The sequence below is a fragment of the Meles meles genome, chromosome 1 (assembly GCF_922984935.1).
Source record: "Meles meles chromosome 1, mMelMel3.1 paternal haplotype, whole genome shotgun sequence".
In the NCBI taxonomy this organism is placed as follows: Eukaryota; Metazoa; Chordata; class Mammalia; order Carnivora; family Mustelidae; genus Meles; species Meles meles.
In genome coordinates, this window is record NC_060066.1 from 205,421,027 (window position 1) to 205,436,288 (window position 15,262).

Sequence of the window (15,262 nt, forward strand, 5' to 3'; positions counted from 1 at the left end):
GATCGAGCCCCGCATCGGGCTCTCTGCTTAGCGGGGAGCCTGCTTCCTCCTCTCTCTCTCTCTCTCTCTCTCTCTCTCTGCCTGCCTCTCTGCCTACTTGTAATCTCTATCTGTCAAATAAATAAATCTTAAAAAAAAAATAAAAAAAAAAGAAGATGTGATATATTTACACAATGGAATATCACTCAGCCATAAAAAAGAATTAAATCTTGCCATCTGCGACAACATGATGGACCCACGGGGTATTATGCTAAATGAAATAAGGCATAGAAAAGCAAATACTGGGGCGCCTGGGTGGCTCAGTGGGTTAAGCCGCTGCCTTCGGTTCGGGTCATGATCTCAGGGTCCTGGGATCGAGTCCCACATCGTGCTCTCTGCTCAGCGGAGAGCCTGCTTCCCTTCCTCTCTCTCTGCCTGCCTCTCTTGTGATTTCTCTCTGTCAAATAAATAAATAAAATCTTTAAAAAAAAGAAAAGAAAAGCAAAGCAAATACTGTATGATTTAACTTACATATGGCATCTGAGAAACAAAACAGGGGCACCTGGCTGGCTCTGTCAGTAGATCATGCAACTCTTGATCTCAGTGTTGTGAGTTCAAGCCCCACATTGGGTAAGAGATGACTTAAAACAATAAATAAATAAACTTAAAACAATTAAAAAACCCCCCAAAAATGAACAAACAAAATAGAACGAATACAGACTGATAAATACAGAGAACAATGTGGCGGGTGCCAGAGGGAAAAGGTGGGAGAATGGGAGAAATAGGGGAAGGAGAGGAAAAGTACAAATTTCCAGTTATAAAATAAGTAAGACACAGTGATACAATGTACAACATGGGGACTATAGTTAATAATATGTAACAACTTTGTGTGGTAATGCTTGTTAGCTACATCTGCCGGGATCACTTTGAAATGTATATAAATGTTGAATCATTGTATCATATGCCTGAAACCAATATAATGTTGTATGTCAAAAAAAAAGTTCTGGAGTGGGACGGTAGTGATGGTTGCACAACAGTATGAATGTTCTTATTAGCAATGAATGCTGCACTTCAAAAGGGTAAAATAGTAAATGTTGTTTATTTTTTATGGGTATTTTACCACAATAAAAAATTGGAAAAAAATAATGAACAAAATTAACAATAACAAACGCTTTGAAGCAAAACCACCTGGGTTCAAACCTTTGCCTGTGATCCTGGGTTGAGCTAGTTAATCCCCGTGTGTCTCAGTTTCTTTTGTCTTTATTAATTAATTCATTTTTTAAGATTTTATTTTTAAGTTATCTCTACATCAACATGAGGCTCAAACTCACAACCAGGAGATCAGGAGTCACATGCTCCACCAACTGGGCCAGCCAGGTGCCCCTCCTCAGCTTCATCATCTGCAAAATAAGCACAATAATGGCATCCACTTAGCAGTTTGACACATAAGAGCACACAAGAAACATCAGCTATGATTATTACTAAAGATTTTGCTTTAGGGGGCGCCTGGGTGGCTCAGTGGGTTGGGCCTCTGCCTTCAGCTCAGGTCATGGTCTTAGGGATCCTGGCATCGGGCTCTCTGCTCGGCAGGGAGCCTGCTCCCCCCCACCCCACTCTCTCTGCCTGCCTCTCTGCAGAGAGTGGGGTGGGGGGGAGCAGGCTCCCTGCCGAGCAGAGAGCCCGATGTGGGGCTCGATCCCAGGACTCTGGGATCATGACCTGAGCCGAAGGCAGAGGCTTTAATCCACTGAGCCACCCAGGTGCCCCTAAATAAATAAAATCTTTAAAAAAAAAAAAGATTTTGCTTTAACATTAAATCTTTCATGCTTATCACAATTAATAATTTTATAGTGGCTTATTTACTTGTTTATTGTCTGTCTCTCCCAGTAACTCTAGGGAAGCTCCACAAGGACATGGGACTTTGTTAATTTTATTTAAAAATATGTTCGGGATGCTTGGGTGGCTCAGTGGGTTAAAGCCTCTGCCTTTGGCTCAGGTCATGATTCCAGGTTCCTGGGATCAAGCCCCGCATTGGGCTCTCTGCTCAGCGGGGAGCCTGCTTCCTCCTCTCTGTCTGCCTGCTTCTCTGCCTACTTGTGATCTCTATCAAATAAATAAACAAAATCTTAAAAAAAATATATGTTCTAGGGCGCCTGGGTGGCTCAGTTGGTTAAAGCCGCTGCCTTCGGCTCAGGTCATGATCCCAGGGTCCTGGGATCGAGCCCCGCATCGGGCTCTCTGCTCCGCAGGGAGCCTGCTTCCTCCTCTCTCTCTCTGCCTCTCTGCCCTTGTGGTCTCTGTCTGTCACATAAATAAATAAAATATTTAAAAAAAAATATATGTTCTATACATATTACATGGTTTGGCACGTACAAGTACTCACTAAATATTTGTTGACTAGATGCCTTCTTAGTTGTCAGATTCCCAATGTGTTTCCAGTGAGTTCAACACATACTGAATTCAACACATACTTAGTAAGTCTCTACTGTGTGCCAGTCTCTATATTAGATGATATAGCAGTGAACAAAACAGCAGTATCTGCTGTCTTTGACTTAGATTTCGGAGAAGGATTGGGGAGTGGTTCTATATTTGAACTTGTTCTAACAAGCAATTCCAAACCAACCTGAGCATCAAAAGTCCTAGGAACTTTCAGAAAAAGTCTGAGGTGGGTCGGGGGTGGGGGAGCTAAGGTGGGCCCTGGAACCGGCATTTTTATTTTATTTATTTTTATTTTTTTTAATATTTTATTTATTTATTTGACAGGGAAAGATCATAAGTAGATAGAGAGGCAGGCAGAGAGAGAGAGAGGGAAGCAGGCTCCCTGCTGAGCAGAGAGCCCAATTTGGGACTCGATCCCAGGACCCTGAGATCATGACCTGAGCCGAAGGCAGCGGCTTAATCCACTGAGCCACCCAGGCGCCCGGAACTGGCGTTTTTAAAAGGAAGCACTTAATAGCTGGTCCAGTGTTCCTAGCACTGAGCCCTATAGAGTATTTTGGTGAATGGTGGGATTGGTCACAAGCTCTATGGCTATTTTTATGCTTTAAAAAAATATATTTTATTTATTTATTTGACAGAGAGAGATCACAAGTAGGCAGAAAGGCAGCCACAGAGAGAGGGGGGAAGCAGGTTCCCTGCTGAGCAGAGAGTCCAATGCAGGGCTCGATCCCAGGACCCTGAGATCATGACCTGAGCTGAAGGCAGAGGCTTTAACCCACTGAGCCACCCAGGCGCCCCAGACTTTGAGTGTCTTAAATCAGTTCCTCGTACTGGGATTTCACAAGTATTTCCCCTGGGGTCTCTGAATTATCCAAGTTTGAGGACGACTGAATTATCCAGTGCTTTCTGGAGCGAGGCTGACCCACGTCTCCTCAAGAGCACCTTGTCCTCCCAACCCAAGGGGACTTGGGTTCTGACCCAGACCTATGTCCCAAGAGATACCCCCGAAGGTCCACTTTATTCCTGAACGGTGGGCTGGCAGCTGAGAAACGCTTCAGTTTCAGGCACAAATGGTTAGGACTGAAGTCCTTGGGCTCTGTATCTCTGGCATTTCCTTAGACCACTTACCGAACGCATGAGACGGTGGAGATTGTCACCTACACACCAGGGTGCCCCCTTGGAAGAGGTATTTTATTGGACCCCACCGCCTGGTGATAGTGATACCGTAAAATACTGGAGCTTGAGCTTGCCTAAATCCACATTCTGCCCTGTCTCCCTCAGCCCCACCTTGCTCCTCAGGTGTGTGGTCTTGGGAAAACATTCTGATACTACTCTGCGTCTCAGTTTTCCTCCTGTGATAAAAGGAGCTGGTAACAAGCCACACTGTGGGTGCCTCCATTAAGGGAGGCTTCCATTGCACAATCAAGGCACTCAGTTTCCCTGCTTCGGTTGACGTCTAAGAGCACGTCCATTCACCACAGCCCTCCCTCGTGCCCATCAGGCCCCCGGGGATCCAGAGTTAGAGTTTAATTCCTGGATCTAGGTCTATACAGTCTCAAGCCATTGGGGAAACTGCCCAGTTGCCTCTAGGCCTAAGTGCAAAGGAGGGTGGGTGCAGCTCTGGGGTCGGTTCTAGGGACTCAAGGAAGGCGGGCGCAGGAGCCCGACATTCCCCCACTCCAGCCAGCTTCACTGCCCGGGTGGGGCGGCGTTCCAGCCTCTGGAGAACCTCTGCCTGGGACCACGTCCCTTCCCAACATGGCGCCATCCTTAGGCCGCCTCGCTCGGGCACGCCGCCCTGACGTATATGCGAGCGCGTCCTCCGCGCCAGCCCCCGACGCATGCGTACTCGGCGCTGTCTTCTCCCGGCCAGAGCAGCAGCAGCGGCGGCGGCGTTTGAGTGGAGGAAGATGGCGGCTCCGGGCGGCTCGGGGTCTCGCCAGCTGTGAGGAGCCCCAGTGCGGCAAGCGCCGTTTGAGGCGGAGCGCCTCTGCTCTGGCCCTGTCCCCGGCTCCCTCATCGCCGTCGCCAGCGGAGCGAACCCGAGAGCGTGGCGCGGGCTGGGCCAGGTGAGGCTTCTCCCTCTCCTGGGGCCGCGGCGGGGAGCCGGCGCCTTCTGCCCTTTATGCCCCAGGCCCGCAGGGGGCAGGGGGCGTCCCCGGCCCCGCGCAGGCCGCGCATCCTGCGCGGAGGTCGGTGCCGGCTCGCCTGGGGGCCTTGCTGTCGTCATCCTCGGCCTCGCTGGGTTCGGCTGGGAGGAGGAGGAGTGCCCCTTTCCACCTAGCCTTTGGAATGGGAGTGAACCCGGCCCCTCTCCTCCAGCAGGGCGGTTCACATCCCCTCACCGTGTCTACGAAAGGGTGTTATGACCAGGGCAGGGATGGCTGTCAGGGTGTCAGCTAATCTTTCACCCGGCCCCCGGATCTTTAACGCCTTGCGCTGAGGAGCCGGAGTCCAGCGCCTTCCAAAATTGGGGCTGCGGCGAGGGGCCGGCATCTGTGGTGATGCCGTAGCTGCAGAGGGGGAGATTTTGGAATTGGTTTTAAAAATAAAACACAAGCAGCCTGTCTTGCCGCTTAGCTTTTTGAGTGTTCCTCCGGCGAAGTGGTGACTGCGGGTCTCCTTGATTGAGACAGCAGTCCACGTTGTGACTGCGAGAATTGTTTGTGCAAAGGGAACGGTGGAGGGTGGGAACGAATTTGTAAACGGAGGAAACCCCGATTCTGAGGTCTTGATCGTCTCTGCAGAGTAACTTAGGTGCCAATGAAGTCCTCGTTTGTTTGAAAACCTTTGTGTTTTTGAGCTTCGGAATAGCTAATTGCTTTTGTCTGTTAAATCTCCTGAATTTTATTCGGAAAATAAAAGCTTTCCTTAATTGCCGAAGTCTTTGGGCTTTGCTGTCCTGGGATTCTGATTGCTCTGGGTGAAGATTCAGTCACCTTACCAGCTCTCACCTACTGGCAAGGACATTGTTATTCCTTTTTGAGAATAAGTTTTTGTTGTTCAGCTGCTAATTGGGAGGTTTTGATTTAGTTTCTCACGTTGGGAAGCTGGCTTGAAGCCTTGTGATCTCTCCCTTGAAGAATGATGGAATCAGCTGGAATTGTGCTATGGGGAAAATGTTTAGGCAATGGCTTTGGCTTGGACACACTGAATATCTTTGTAACTTACATTTGTTTTCCTTGTGCTTAAAATGATGACATCATGAGTTTAAAGGGAGAAGGAAATTAGAGGAGAAATACCATCCTTTAGAATCGAACATTTAAAATTCAGTCTGCAGCTTTTACAGTGAATAGTGACTCTCTGTGTCAAATTCCTAACTTTAAGCATATTCATGTGTAAAATCTGATTGGGTGTCCTTTCTATTGTGTGTTGTCGTTTTATACCCTGTAACTGTTTGCTTTTGACAAACCCAGTATAAATCTATTACTCAATCTTCATTGACCCACGGATATTTTGTCTACCTCAGAAAGCTTTTAATTGTTAAAATGACAACTGCTTGATTTAATATTAGCTAATTCTTTGACCTTTTCTTAAAGCTTTCCCATAGAGATTTGTAGATTTTCTTATTGCCTTTCATAAGGACATAAACCTGAACAAATAACTTCATAGAGAATTGAAGAGCCACCTTAAATTTCAGTTTGCTAAGAATCATGCAATAATGCAGTAAAACATCCTGATGGTTTGACATTATGCTTCTTGGCGTAATGTGTTGCATTGTTGTGCTAAATCATCATCAAGTATTGATGCAACTTCATGACATCCATGACATCATTCACTCTCCAGCATTTTGCCCTTTGTAAATTTCTTACCTTCTCAGAGTCTCAAAAAGAACAGGATCAGGAAAAATAGCTTAGGATGCTCCTTATTGTCTGATTGCTAAAAGAGCCTTCATGTGACACTGCTTTATGTAGTTCAGCTCTTTTGTGAGACTCAGAGCTGTTCATGATGCCTACCTCTTATGAAGAGCAGGCACAGAAATGCTAGTAAAATCTCTGGGTTTTACAGGGATATTGAGGTCCCAAGGAGAAGTTATCTCAAAGATGAATAAATATGTGATTATCTTTTGTGATTTCAGGGTTGTTTTAGTCACTGAATTAACAACTCTTTATAAAACCAGAAGCCGTTTGGTTGACTAATGCCTTTTCCACTTGGAGATTGTTACTTGGGTCAGAGAGATAATGTTTTGTGAGAGTCCTTAGTAAAATAACAGGTAAATGTAAGATTGATTATTCAGTGATCAGTTTTATGAAAACCCCTTACTGAGGGCCGTCTATGTACGCTGGGCATTTGGTCTCATTTTGGTCTCAAGTTGCGTATAGTCCTGTTGGGGAGCCAGACAAGGAAACTAGTTAAGTATGTTGTAGTTTAAGAAGTAAGAAATGCACAGAATCCGACCGAGGGAGTCCAGGAAGGCTTCTCAGGGCCAGGATGGCTCCATAGCCTTTCCTGTTCTGCAGAAAAATCTGCCTTTTGTGAGTGACTTGCTTTTTATAAAAACTTAAAAATATTTTTTAATCTTGACTTCTTTCCCCCTTTTATTCATTCACAGTCATGACACTTCCCACACAGTATGCCCCAGTTATGATTTCTGCATTCTCAAAAATCTAACAGAGTCTTGGGAGAACCTGAGAGTGAGTCATATACCAGGCAACAAACACAAACACTGCAGCTGCAATGAAAATATCTCAGATTACTAAATGGTGACAACTTTAGAGTGATGTTTTGTTTTTTGTTGTGTAAACCGGCATAAGAAGCAATGTATGATTTTAATTTGATCATGTTTAGTTAATGTTTAGTTGTCAATCCCTCAGAATGTGTACTATAAGTAGTTATAGTACTGTCTCCTTTCTCTCAGTAATAAATTAAGCGAGAAGGTCCTTTTTCCTTTTTGGGCAAAGCTGACAACTTAAACCAGGATTATACTGAACTATCTTACAGAATTCATTCATGTAGGTAAAAGTTGCTTAGCATCTCTGATATTGAACTTCTGTATCAACAAGTTCCTCATCTTAGTGCTGTGGTAGTTTTATAATTAATTTAGCATGTTGTCGTCTGTATTGCAGACTTCATGAGTTTTGGGATGTGTACCATCTTTACGTGGTGCAGTATCAGTAGAACATTTACAATTTGATAACACTCATGTTTACATATTAACCATGTAAATACTCAACACTAAAAATGAGGGCTTTAAGGTGGTGGTTGATAGAAAAATGAAGGTAATGTGTCTGTTTATTTTTCTATATTGTGAATTTGTTACGTATAGAAAGATATGACATATAGAGAAGTAACTTTAAAGTTGCCCAGTTCTGGATGTCTCAGTTGGAAGAGCTTGCAACTCTTGATCTCAGGGTTGTGAGTTGGAGCCCCATGTTGGGGGTATAGATTACTTAAGTAAATAAACATCAAAAAAATAAAAAAATTGCCTAGTATTGTGCTCATAATTCAGCTTTGCTTTCTTTCTTCCTTCCTTTCTCCCTTCACTTCCTTCCTTTCTTTCTAGATTTATTTGAGAGAGAGGGATCATGAATGGGGGGTGGGGCAGAGGGAGAGAGGATCTCAAGCAGTCTCCATGCTGAGCTCGGAGTCCCACATGGGGCTTGATCTCAGGATTCCAAGATCATGACCTGAGCCAAAACCAGGAGTTGGATGCCTAACTGACTGAGCCACCAGGTGCCCCCAGCTTATTTTCTAAATTGTTTTTGGTGACCTGGGGGTGCTGCCTGGCTCAGTTTATAGGCCATGCTACTCTTCATCTCTGGGCTGTTGGTTCAAGTCCCACGTTGGCCATATAGCTTGCTTTAAGATTTATTTATTTGAGAGAGAGTGTGAGCTAGAGAGCGCATACGCATGCGATGGGAGGGGCAGAGGCAGAGGGAGAGAGAGAATCCTCAGTCAGACTCTTCACTGAGCGCAGAGCCTGATGCAGGACTCTATCCCTCAACCCATGATATCAGGACCTGAGACAAAATGACCAGTTGGTTAACTGGCTGAGCCGCCCAGGTGCTCCCTGTTTAGCTTACTTTAAACAAAAAAAGTGTTGGAAGAAAACAAAGCAAAATAAGAAAATAATTAAATTGGTTTTTTGTGACCTTCTAAATATCTTGTAAAATTGCAACTTAGTGATACTCCTATAGCTTGATTTTGCTCTTCCTTACTCATGGGTGTATTGGCAAGCAAATTTGCTTTGAATTTTGATTCTTTCTGTATTTTTTTTTTAAAGATTTTATTTATTCATTTGACAGAGAGAGATACAGTGATAGAGGGAACACAAGCAGGGGAGCTGGTGAGGGAGAGGGAGAAGCAGGTTTCCCACTGAGCTGGGAGCCCGATGTGGGACTTGATCCCAGGACCCTGGGATCATGACCTGAGCCAAAGGCAGACACCCAACAACTGAGCCACCCAGGTGCCCCTGTATTAAATTTTTTTAAGTTGTAGAATTTCCCCCAAGATTTTGGTTTTTTAAGATTTTATTTATTGGGGCACCTGGGTAGGTCAGTGGGTTAAAGCCTCTGCTTTTAGCTCAGGTCATGATCCCAGAGTCCTGGGATCGAGCCCCACATTGGGCTCTCTGGTCGGTGGGGAGCCTGCTTCCCCTTCTCTCTCTCTGCCTGCCTCTCTGCCTACTTGTGACCTTTGTCTGTCATATAAATAAATAAAATCATAAAAAAAATAAAGATTTTATTTATTTGATAGAGACAACAACAGAGGGAATACAAAAAGGGGAAGCAGTAGAGGGAGAGGGAGAAGCAGGCTTCCCACTGAGCAGGGAGCCCAATGTGGGGCTTGATCCCAGGATCTGAGATCATGACCTGAGCTGAAGGCAGGTGCTTAATGACTGAGCCACCCAGGTGCCCCATCCCCCAAGTTTTTAATTTATTTTTTTCCAGTGTCACTGTTCTGTGTTTTGTTTCTAAAGTGGAAATGCTCTTGTAGTGCTTTGATACCTATTTATATATATGTCTGATAAATGTATAGGTATTATATATAGTAGTAGTCACTTAGAAAATTTTACTACTTTATAACAGTAACTTATTTTATTTTCTAGTAATGTATATATTTGGGGTAGTTCAGTTAATTACTGTAAAGGCAAACAAGAAAAAAAAAGACAAGTTTTAGTTTCAGCTATTAATATTTCTTTAGAATATTTAATATTTAGGATGCTATTTTTCTTTTATCTTTAAGGTAAGCTGTATGCCCAGTGTGGGGCTTGTACTCATGACCCCAAGATCAAGAGTCACATACTTTACTGACTGAGCCAACCAGGTGCCCCTATTTTGAATACTTTTATTTCAACTATTTTAAGGAATTCACTAATACAGCATATTTTCCGAATTTGTGTTTCCTTTATTATTCTCATTTTATTTATTTACTTTTTAAGATTTATGTATTTTAGAGAGTTGAGAGGGTGTGCATGGGTGGGAGGGGCAGAGGGAGAGGGGGAGAGAGCGAGAATCTCAAGTTGACTCTGCCATGATTGCAGAGCCTGGCAGGGGCTCTGTCTCAAGACCATGAGATAGAGATGACTACCTGAGCCAAAACCAAGAATTGGGTGCTTAATGTACTGCGCCACTCAGGCACCCCTATTAATCTCACTTTAAATGCTTGGTTCATGTTGCTAATAGAGAACAAGGAATTTTTTTTTCTGGCATGAACCTCTTGGTTCATTGTTTGGGGAAAGATTGATGTTAATTATGAATTCATCAATATAGTTTTACTAAAATGTTGCCTCTCCCATCTCCTGACTTTTCAAATGGAAGTCAAGGGGAAATGGAATTTATCCTTCTATTTCAATAGTTCTTTTTAAAGTAGTAGTTGTTGTTTGGGGGTAAGATTTTAATTTTTTTTTTTTAAGATTTTATTTATTTATTTGTTAGAGAGAGAGAGAGCGCGCGCACAAGCACAGGCAGACAGAGTGGCAGGCAGAGGCAGAGGGAGAAGCAGGCTCCCTGCCCAGCAAGGAGCCCAATATGGGACTCGATCCCAGGACGCTGGGATCATGACCTGAGCCGAAGGCAGCCGCTTAACCAACTGAGCCACCCAGGCGTCCCAAGATTTTAATTTTTAAGCAATCTCTACACCCAACATGGGGCTCAACCCACAACCCTGAGATGAAGAGTCACAGGCCCCACTGACTGAGCCAGCCAGGTGCCCCTAAAGCTTTTTTATTTGTAGTCTTGCTGTCTTTTACCAAAAAGGAATAGCATCTTCTCTTAGAATCAAACAGTATTGTGTTTGCCTTGAGTTGCGCAAGACTGGTTTTCTTAACTTTTGATTTGATACTTAATGACATCTTCCCCAGTAGATCCTTTGGTCTAGTCCAGATCAAGCCAGCTGCTCTCTTCCATATTACTGAATCTAAAGATTTACTTCCCTGTGGGTCCCTCAAATTTAACCTTACTCACCTCTCTTTTCTCACTAAATGCAGTTCTCTCCTCCAAAAAGTGTTTCATACATCATATGGAATTTGGAAATGTAATTCTCAGTAGAGATGCATAATGACCCATGGGTTAAAATTTCACATTTTATTTAACTTAAAAGTAACTAATGGTAACAGATCTTGAAGTCATGATAGGTGAAATAAGCCTGACAAAAAAGAACAAGTACCGAGTGATTCCGCTTGTATGAAGTACCTAGAGTAGTCCATTTCATAGCGACAGAAAGTAGACTGGTAGTTGCCAAGGGCTGGGGAGAGGAGGGCTTGGGGAATTGTTTAATGTTACAGAGTCTCTGTTTGGGATGATTACAAGTTCTGGAGATGGGGGTGCCTGGGTGGCTCAGTGGGTTAAAGCCTCTGCCTTCGACTCGGGTCATGATCCCAGGGTCCTGGGATCGAGCCCCACATCGGGCTCTCTGCTTGGCAGGGAGCCTGCTTCCTCCTCTCTCTCTGCCTGCCTCTCTGTCTACTTGTGATCTCTGTCTGTCAAATAAATAAATAAAATCTTAAAAAAAAAAAGTTTTGGAGATGGGTGGGGTATGGTTTTATAACAGTGTCAATGTACATAAGACAACCAAAGTGCACACTTAAAAATGGTTGAGGTGGCAAGTTTTATGTATATATTATCACAGTTTTTAAAAAGCTAACTTAATGGTTTATATATGCCCTGTGGGATGCCTTGGTAACCATTTATTTTAACATAGTAATTAAGATCCTGGGCTTTAGCCCCAGGTAGACTCAGGTTCATACCCTAGTTCTCTCCTGAGGTACGGATCTTAGCTTCTCTAAGTCTCAGTTTTTTCATCTATAAAATCAGGATAATGATGCCTGTGTTATGGGACAATTAAATATGGGAATGTATGTGAACTTTTTTTTTTTTTTAAGATTTTTATTTAGTTAGGGGCATCTGGGTGGCTCAGTGGGTTAAGCCTCTGCCTTTGGCTTAGATCATGATCCCAGGTGAGCCCTGCATCGGGCTCTCTGCTCACCGGGGAGCCTCCTTCCTCCTCTCTCTCTGCCTGCCTCTCTGCCTACTTGTGATCTCTGTCAAATAAATAAAATCTTTTAAAAAAAGATTTTTATTTATTTATTTGACAGAGAGATACCACAAGTAAGAGAGAGAGGGCGGTGGGAGGGGTGTGGGTGGGGGGGGCATGGGCGGGGCGGGGAGCAAGCTCCCTGCTGAGCAGAGAGCCCCATGTGGGGCTCGATCCCAGGACCTTGAGATCATGACCTGAGCCGAAGGCAGAGGCTCAACCCACTGACCCACCCAGGCACCCCTGTATGTGAACTTCTTATTTGTATGTGTAGCACATACAAATATCCAAAGGTTAGACGTTATTATATTGTTTTTATGGAACTTTAAAACTGGGGGGCAAGGGGCACCTGGCTGGCTCAATCAGATTGATCCTGTGGCTCAATCATGCAGCTCTTTTTTTTCTTTTTTTTTTTTTTTCCAATCATGCAGCTCTTAATCAGTGGGTTCAAATGTGAGTTTGAGCCTCAGGTTGGGTGTACAGGTTACAGAAATAAATAGATAAGTAAACTTAAAAAAATAAAACTGGGGCAGAGGGAACTTAATCTCCTAAATTGTTTATAGTATAGCCAGTGGCATACCTGTCCTTTCACAGGAATGCATGTTTTATTTATTTATTTATTTTTATTTTTATTTTTTTTTAAGATTTTATTTATTTATTTGACAGAGAGAGAGAGATCTCAAATAGGCAGAGAGGCAGGCAGAGAGAGAGGAGGAAGCAGGCTCCCTGTGGAGCAGAGAGCCCGATGCGGGGCTCGATCCCAGGACCCTGAGATCATGACCTGAGCCGAAGGCAGCGGCTTAATCCACTGAGCCACCCAGGCGCCCCTATTTTTATTTTTAAAAAGATTTTATTTATTTATTTGACAGAGAGAGCAATCACAAGTAGGCAGAACAGCAGGCGGAGAGAGAGCGCGGGAAGCAAGCTCCCCGCCGAGCAGAGAGCTGGATGTGGGGCTTGATCCCTGGGATCATGACCTGAGCCGAAGGCAGAGGCTTAACCCACTGAGCCACCCAGGCGCCCCTCATGTTTAATTTTTTCTCCTGTACTTCTCTTTCTATCCTTGATTGGAGAACTGACCTTGTTCATGGCTTCATTTGACACCACTGCCCTGATGTGTCTTAAATCCATCTAGATGTGATCTTTCTTTTATGCTTCTTGGTTCTCCAGGGGTTTCATAGAGCATATCCTCTAACTCAGCCGTGCAGGTGTTCACAACTGAGTCCATTATCTCATCTCTCTCTTCTATTAAGGCAAAAATCTTACTAAACAAGTTCCCTTCTCAATATTCTCATATCTGTAGGTAGAATAATTTTATTCTGGTCTGATAGACCATAAAACTGGGAATCTTTTTTTTTTTTTTCTTCTTCTTTCAGTCTTTCATCTCCTGTATCTGGCCATGTAGTTCTGTATTCTCTTACTCAGTATCCCTTAGATTTGCCTGACTTGACTGTGACTCTAGACCAGGTTTTCATGAGCTGAAAGCAGACTGGGCTAGTGTTAGAGTTCTTAGCTGCTCTTGTTGCCAGGGCTCTGCCATTTGCTGGTTTTATGATCTCAGTCTCCCTCATCTTCAATGGCAATTACAATTCCTGTCTCGTGACATATGTGTAAAATATTTAACTAAATGCCTAACACATGGTAAACACTCAATAAACAGAAGCTGCTGTTATTTGAGATTTTCTTCTCAGTAATCTTTGGAAATGGTTAAGAGTGAGGTGACAGTGTTTTGACAGATCAGTCTTAAGGGATATTATTTGAATGTTTCTACTCTGATCAAGAACCCATGGTAACTTCTCTAAGTGCCTGTGTCCCCTGCTTTTCTTTTGAACTCTCTGTGTGACCTTCGTTGTACCTTGGCTTGCTTCTCATGCATATTATGCACATGTGTACAACTGAACATTCATCTTCCTAGGTAGGGGGTCTTTTTTCTTTTGAATATTTTCTTTATTTATTAATTAAAGATTTTATTTATTTATTTGTCAGAGAGAGCAAGGGAGCAAGCACAAGCAGGGAGAACAGCAAGCAGAGGCAGAAGCAGGCTCCCCGCTGAGCAAGGAGTCCTATGTGGAACTCAGTCCCAGGACCCTGGGTTCATGACCTGAGCCGAAGGCAGATGCTTAACCGACTGAGCCACCCAGGCATCCCAAGATTTTATTTATTTTTATTAGAGAGAGTTCACGCACACTTGAGGGAGAGCGCATGCATGCTTGAGGGAGAGCATGGGGGCTGGGGAGGCAGAGGGAGAAGTAAACTTCCTGCTGAGCAGCGATTCCAAAGCCAAAACACTGGGATCATGTCCTGAGCCAAAGGCAGATGCTGAACTGACTGAGCCACCCAGGTGGCCTGGGCCTTTTTTTTTTTTTTTCTTTCATTTAATTAGTCTCTGAAGCTCTGTATATTATTTTCCATATGCTCTACCACTGAGCCACTCGTCCTTGCACAATTAGGTTAAAGTCAGTATTCAAAAAGAAAATTATTGTGCTGATTACTTTCTGCCAAGTAGCTTAAAAGGGATATATCATGTGATGCAATTTATATGTAATACTTTCAGTGCCTTGTAGACACATTTAGTGCTTACGTGTCAGGCATGCAGATACTGTACACTTTCAGTGTGTACATCAGATTGATGTTCCTCATGAGCTTTCTGAGACATTGTATGATCCCAAGTGTCTGTTGAATCTTTGTTGCGTTTTTGTTCCTTGGTCCATTTATTTAACAAATATTGAGGGGCTCCTGGGTGGCTCAGTCAGTTAAGCATCTGCCTTCAGCTTGGGTCATGATCCCAGGGTTCTGGGATTGAGCCCACATTGGGCTAACTGCTCAGAGGGGAGACTGCTTCTCCCTCTTCTTCTGCCTGCTGCTCCCCCTGCTTGTGCTCTCTGTGTCAAATAAAATCTTTTTTAAAAAGCCCCCCACGGGGCACCTAGGATTCTGGGATCTGGCCCCACATTGGGCTCCCTGCTCAATGGGGAGCCTGCTTCTCTTCCTCTGCTGCTTCCCCTGCTTGTGCTTTTTCTTGCTCTCTCTTCCACTCTCTGTCAAATAAATGAATAAAATCTTAAAAAAAAAAAAAAAAAAAAAAAAAAGAATGGGACGCCTGGGTGGCCCAGTCGTTTTTGACTCAGGTCGTGATCCCGGGGTTCTGGGATTGAGCCCCGCGTCAGGCTCCCTACTCAGCGGGAAGCCTACTTCTCACTTTCCCACTCCTCCTGCTTCTGTTCCCTCTCAAAACTTTTTTTTTTTTTTTAAGATTTTGTCTATTTATTTGATAGACAGAGATCACAAGCAGGCAGAGAGGCAGGCAGAGAGGCAGGGGGAAGCAGGCTCCCCGCCGAGCAGAGAGCCCGATGTGGGGCTCGATCCCAGG

General features: G+C 44.1%; 1 protein-coding gene across 1 annotated transcript in view; it reads left to right on the forward strand.

Moving 5' to 3' along the window:
- The first annotated feature begins 4,294 nt into the window (after window positions 1–4,294).
- The window catches only part of FBXO42 (F-box protein 42), a 108,203-nt gene continuing 97,235 nt past the window's right edge, over window positions 4,295–15,262 (forward strand). The window contains exon 1 of the mRNA XM_046019468.1: window positions 4,295–4,487. The gene's annotated coding sequence lies outside the window, so the exon portion shown is untranslated. The remainder of the gene's footprint in view (window positions 4,488–15,262) is intronic.